Source organism: Lotus japonicus, chromosome 1, assembly GCF_012489685.1.
Source record: "Lotus japonicus ecotype B-129 chromosome 1, LjGifu_v1.2".
In the NCBI taxonomy this organism is placed as follows: Eukaryota; Viridiplantae; Streptophyta; class Magnoliopsida; order Fabales; family Fabaceae; genus Lotus; species Lotus japonicus.
The window spans coordinates 43,784,804-43,791,589 of record NC_080041.1 but is presented as its reverse complement, the minus strand read 5'-3'; the positions used below and the strand labels follow the sequence as shown (position 1 = coordinate 43,791,589).

General features: G+C 34.0%; 1 long non-coding RNA gene across 8 annotated transcripts; it reads right to left on the bottom strand.

Moving 5' to 3' along the window:
- Positions 1–1,266: 1,266 nt before the first annotated feature.
- LOC130728555 (uncharacterized) lies at positions 1,267–6,468 on the bottom strand. 8 transcript variants are annotated; one of them, XR_009015749.1, is made up of 12 exons: positions 6,197–6,468; positions 6,049–6,075; positions 5,849–5,889; positions 5,227–5,307; positions 4,838–4,893; positions 4,596–4,677; positions 4,263–4,395; positions 3,029–3,571; positions 2,727–2,794; positions 1,994–2,086; positions 1,789–1,910; positions 1,267–1,695 (listed from the first exon to the last, which is right to left on the bottom strand). It is a non-coding gene; the product is annotated as an uncharacterized LOC130728555 (long non-coding RNA). The 8 variants fall into 8 exon arrangements; XR_009015707.1 differs by having other exon boundaries at positions 1,267–1,910; positions 2,003–2,086; positions 3,029–3,145; positions 3,254–3,571; XR_009015722.1 differs by having other exon boundaries at positions 1,267–1,910; positions 3,029–3,387; positions 3,488–3,571.
- Between the last annotated feature and the right edge of the window lie 318 nt (positions 6,469–6,786).

Genomic DNA, 6,786 nt, shown 5'->3' with positions numbered 1-6,786 from the left:
CGCCTAGCTCTTACCACTTGAGCTGTAAATCTTGAAAATTATTCTAAATTTATTCCTTTCTTATTTAAAAAATAATAATTAATTTGTTCATTTCTACGCAATCACTTTAATTTCGTTATTAGTAATATTCAACTTTAATTTCGTGGGACAATGAATTTTTTTTATATGCAAATGTTAGTTATTAATTGTCAGTAAATTAGTTCATTCACCTTGGTTTGAACCCTGACCCTTCATTCTGCAAATCTCTTCATTTCCATTAACTTACCAAGTGAGCTACCCTCCCCCCCCCCACCACCACGTGTGATAATGACTGAGCTTGACATTTATTTATAGTCATTACAAAGCATTTACTGATGGGAAACTATTTAAAAAAGGCTTACATATTTTTTTGGTCCCTCGAAATTCAGGGTTCTTTGGTTTAGGTCCTCTAATATTTTTTTTCGAAAACACCCCAAATGGAAACTAATACTGAGGTTTTGCCTCAATCACCTTCCATCCATTATCTACTTAATCATGTAATGGACACCGACGTGACATGATTTAAGAGGGACCTAAACTAAAAAATCATAATTTTAGAGGGACCTAAACGAAAGAACGATGATTTTAGACGGACGTAAACCAAATTTTTATCATGGCCCTAGGTCCCTCTAAAATTATGGTTTTTTAGTTTTGGTCCCTCTAAATGACGGAAGGTGACAGCAAGGGCAGAAACCTAACTGTTATTTTTCATTTAAGGGTGTTTAGCAATAAAAATATTTTAGAGGGGCCTAAACAAAAAAAATCCTGATTTTAGAGACACCAAAAACAAATTTAAGCCTTAAAAAATTATGAAAAATATTCGTCCTCATGAGAGCTTCTTATTGTATAATTAAAACATCAATAATAGTAACTAAATATATGTATGCGTGCATTTTCTAAAATAGTGAATCATTTTTAGTAACAGTTCTGCAGAGTTTATGAAATTAGACATATGATATGGGTTGCTTCAGTCGTAAAACCGTTACTTTAACAGATCTACTTGCAGACTTTGTGGTGCCCAGAAACTTTCAGATCAAGGACTTCATTGTATTTCTAAATGCAAGGACCTTGTCTCTCTCAATTTCTTTCAGATCTTAAATACCATGACATAGCAACTTATTTAACCTTGTATATATAACCAAGATAACATAGCAACTTATTATTTAACCATGTATATATAACCAAGATATGGTTGTTTTTCAGTTTGGGTTCTAATCATGACGATCTTAAATACCATGACATAGCAACTTATTTAACCAAGATAACATGCTTCACAGTCATGCTTCCATGATATCACATTTTACAAAACAAAACAATTGTCATTACAAATTTGAGAAAAGATAAAACAACTACATGTTACTATCAAACTTGGCTACATTCTAATATATACAAATAAATAGTAAAAAACTGTCGAACATGTTCTCCATCCGGTCCTATTTTAAATAAAAACGAAAACTGGCAAATACTAACTTAACACTTTATTAAATTAACATTAGTTTTACATAACCTTCCTTGAAGCTCATTGAACTCCAAAATCTTCTTCCACGATGGTGCCATGCTGTCAGCACCAAACACTTGAGAAGGATATTGAGAGCTTCACTGACCCTGAAGTCTCTTGTTCTAATAATCTTCAAGAGAATGACATCAGCTGTCATTGCTGGCGAGGAAAGGAACAATCTACACAGAGGCATGTTGATTGGCTAAAGACTTTTATCTTTTATATCTCATACTTGAAGATAAAGCCTTCATAAATATTGAATCAAGATATACCCATGAAGACATTGTCAATTGGAGATTCTAATGGAGCATTTGAGAATGACAATCAATGTTAGAAAACTTGAAGAGGAAGACAACCACTTGAACCACCTGGAGTTTATATCAGCATCAACCCCCTGAAACTTAATCGTAGCCCTCTCATACACTCTACAGAAACAAAAATATTAAGAAAATTAAACCATGTAGTATATGAAGTTACCGTGTTAACCTGCAACTTTATGGTTTTCCCTTGAATGAAAGTTCTTCCAAAGAACTTCCAATGATCTCCAAAAATGAAGCAATTGCTTCGTCACTGTAATTTAGATCATAAGCAGTAAGCACTATGAAACACCATCCAAGGACATATCAAACATATGCATAAATGTACTTGTTAATAAGATAAATGGAAAGATGTTCTATTTGATAGTTTGCACTTGCAGCCCAAGACTCGAAGAAAGGAATCCCAATCAGATCCATATGAAAAAAGAAACAAAAAAAGAAAATTACTCCAGACAATCCAAATGCTAGAAAATCAATGCCATTCCGCAGAATTAATAACACCAGTAAGTTATGCTCAATGTCATCCCCTATCTCTAGTTAGGATTATAGTACAGAGTCTGATGCATCTTAAGGAAGATGGAGAACAGAAATCAAAAGGGTGCCAAAAAAGCTTTAATCAATTTAGAAGAACACTTTGAATCAGTTTGATCTCCCACTTATTATGCTACATATGCTACCACAAATAATAAAGCTGTGAAATTGCAAGAACGAAATACAGTGTATATTTACAACCTATAAGGTTAACTTCTCAGATCTCACATGGTCATATCTTTGGAACCAACACAAAACTTGCAAATGCAATATCATATCCAGAGTTAAATTCAAATGTAAACAGCCAGAGTTCTCAGATCTCACTACATGGTCAAATCTATAAGGCTCATACATTGGCTCACCTTTTTCATTCTCTGCTTTATTTTCTCCTGCTGATAGTTCACTTCCTGTTCACTCTTTAGTTGCTCTCCTGTTGAGTCAAGTAGTAAAGTAATGAGGATTAGAGAAAGGAAAAAGTATCAAAAATTAAAAAACTCCAATACCATCAACTGACGATGCAACAAAAAAAATGTTTCAATTTGTAAAGAGTGATCATGTACTTTTCGGTTAATACTCTCCCTCCCATAAACCGTGACCCGAGTGCAGGAATCTACAATAACACATCTAACAGGATCAAAAGAAACACGAGAATGAACTGAGTTACCTGAAAGTGGGATGGAAGCTTCTACATGAAAGTATAGTACATGACAGTGCACTTAACATACATGAAAACTCTTTTACCCCCTGCTATTGCGCATAAGCAAAGTTCTTCAATTTTCTCCTGATTAATACAAAAGGAAGTTAGCATCAGATTAACAAAACCAAGGAATACCTGAAGCCAATGAATGATTGAGTAATGTTTTGGATTTGAACTCAGTTCAAGAATTACCTTGCGAATGGCATACCACAAAACTAAATCAGATTAATATCAATATGCAAAGAAAGAAGGCACCCTCACTTTGGGGCAAAAAGTGTAATTTTAGACCATCAAAATAGCAGCGACAACAAAGGTAATCTCTGACACTGAATAAAAGAGTCAAGCAATGATCAAGCAACCAAATAAACTTATAAAAAGTGAAAGAGAAAATGCAAATCAGTAAGTTGTGTTATGAAAACAACTCACCAATCCTCCTTGTGATGAGTTGAATGCTAAGGTATGGCAAATACCCAGTACTTTAGTCTCTAGATGATAAATAATATCGCTTGACTGCCAAAATGAGAGATGATTTAAAAAATAAGTTGTTAAAAAAAAATAGAAAAAACATACCTCCCCAAATAAATGAACAACAAAACCAAATAACAATACCTTTTCAGCCAATGCATAGAATATGAAAAGTAATAACAAAGAAAGAGTTGAAATGATGAACCTTTGTTTAAACTCACTAATTTGAAAGTGTAATAGAAAAAGTAATTATCAAATAGAGAAATTGAATGTTACTCCTGATATGAAATTTACGGGATTCCCTATTTCAGGGGATAATAAGTTCCAAAAATAGGTAAAAAGAGATGGGCTTGGCGGGTCAAATTTCAAATTCGAATTTGAAACTTTTTTTTTCAAATTTGGAAGATTGTGGCATTGATCGATTATAAATCTGGATATAATGGCTCTAGAGTGCAGATTTGCATGTTTATCTCTTCTGATATAAAGGCTCAAGAGTGCAGATTCTTACTCTTTCAAAAAAAAAAAACAGTAACAAATGTTTTGGAATAAATAAAAAAACGTTACATAACGTGATTGAAGGAAATAAATTTCCTGATTTGAAATCTGTTCTTGAATTGCAAATAAGGCAGCTAAGATCATTAGGCAACTAATCAACAGATAGCATCGAATAAGAAAATAAACAATCACCAATTTTTTTTGAAAAAGGAATAAAAAACAAATCCTGCTTTGAACATACCTGAGATGGCGATGAGGTCAAACTTGCAGCCACGATGAACTTGAGGATTCAGACACAGGAACTGCAGGAGGTCTGTGAAAACAATTCTGAAATTCTTGCACATACTCAGCTGGAAACCGTGTGGGTGGTGATACTATGAAGTACCAAAAACAAACAAATATAAGCATAGCTGTTAAAGTGAATGGAATAAAGAAGATCAACTATCTAATTGAGAGGGGAAAATCCTAGATTTCAACCGATAAAATGGCAAGCATGAAGAAAAAAACAGGAATTAAGCTATCAGAAGACTGATTGTTAGTTCTCCACAAAAGAAAATATTCAAATTTCTAGCACCTGCTGCCTCATCCCGCAAATTTGTTGGACAAAGTCGAACTTGCAGTCGCAGACGAAAAACTACCATGGAATCTGTATCGACCTGCAAAACCCAGATATCACAAATCAATATCCAGTCAGGAAGAAGACTAAACATCTTAGAATTTCTCCTTCATGCTACATGAAGATCATAAAAGGGTTAGATAAATATTGACTTAGGATTATGCATGGAAAATAAATTTTAAAACGTATTATAAAGTTACCTTCCATTCGTAACTGAGTATGGGAACCCAATACTTGTAATTCAACCATGGGTAATCTTCATTTTCATGCATGGTGGAGAAACAGATTGGATGAACAAACAGGTATCAGAGAAGAAAATCAGAGAAGGAAATAAAGGACATAGGACATGATAAGCAATTAAATAGTATTTCATAAATGCATTAACTTAACTGCAAGATTCACTCCTTAATCTATGGAGTCATAATGTTTTTTAAATAAATTTTTGAAAAAAAGTAAAAGAAACATAAAAGTCAAACCACTATTTAATTTCTCCTAATTGTTTTTACACAAAACCTTTTAGACTTTCAGTTTTGGGACTTGAGAAGGGTAAATTAACAGGGGAAGTTTCATAAAAAAGTGCAGAATTTACCTGTATAAAAATGAAGTTTCACCTCTGAATCGGTTTGGTCCAGCCGCGAGATTTCCTGACTGCTCTAATGAAAGTTTTTTGCTGCAAATATCAGAGTCTTTCAGAAATACCAACATGACTAAATCACTCGGAAATTTTATAAGCTTTCTATTTATTTGACACTGATCTTAACCCTTACCGAACAAACATAAAATGACATGTGGCGGAATACATTATATTGCAGGTACTATATTACAGTTAATCAGTTCTTAAAAGACACTAAGAAACTTCAGAAATGTGGTATAGAATTGAAGTCCAGTGCTGTTTTATGAGAAGATATCCATTTTCCCCTTTACCTTTTTTAAATTACGATACTCAACAATCAGCTCTGACTTAAAAGAAAGTGATTTTTGATTCTACTGAATGATATACTAATACCAGTCACCAATAATGTAATTGATGGAAATAAATCAAAAGCAGGCAAAACCGTTCCAATGTTCCAAAGCCCCAAAATTCAACAGAAGGGTAGTTCAAAAATTGAAACTAATGTGAAGAAACAAACACTAAAAAATCATCCTCAACCAAGAGATACAAAATTGGAATTGAAATTAGGTAAATTAGGGAAGGGTGTGAATTTGAAAACCTCAGAATCCAAAGCCTCGCTGGGTCCAACATTTTCACGTTCTACATACGAAAACACAAACAAAAAAAAAAATTGTTAGTGATTGCTGCAAACTGAGAAGTAAAGGAGAAAATGCCTTGTACGGGACTGTGGACTGAGAAGAAATTAAAAGGTTTGCTTTTATTTGCACCCAAAATTGAAAGGCTTGCTTTTATTCGTACCTGAGAATTAGAGCTCCTAATCACATCCTGGATAAGACGAAATGGGTGTCATTTCGGGCAAGAATATAAAATCGTGATAAAAAACCATCAAAACAAACAGGAAAAAAAGTAGTTTCGTTTCACATAAACAAAATTGAAGACAAATAACCTTGAAATGAAGCGGATGAAGTGCGATTAGAGGTTAGAACCCTAAGAAATTGAAGAGCCTGCCATGAAGAGCGATCAGAATAAAAAAACCGCATACACCAAAACATGATAAATTCCATGGAAGGGAGGCGATGAGAGATGGCAGACAGGAGCGGCGGCCTGAGAGAAGGACGGAGAACGCGTTTTGATAATAGGAATGAAGGGGAAAGCGGTTTGAAAAACTGAAACGCAGAGAAGGAGAAAAAGTGAGAGTAGGGGAAAACGCATTTTGATAATAATTGCCATTAAAGAGATATGAGTGTAGGTTAAGAAGAAAGGTGTAGGATAATAGGAATGAAGGAATGCATGCCATGTAGGATTTTTTCATGTATTAACCAATCAGGAGCTGCCATACAGGCGATGACTGGACTGAGATCTTTTCCTGAATGTATATACTATGGATAAGTTAGGATTATTATGGGTAGAGAAAAAGGATGATGCACCGATGGTGTAAAGTATTTTTACACCGTCAACCAATCAAATTTCAAGGATGTACCACGTCAATTAATGAAATCAAATAAAAAGAGAGATTTTCTCATATCCTTGAAATCT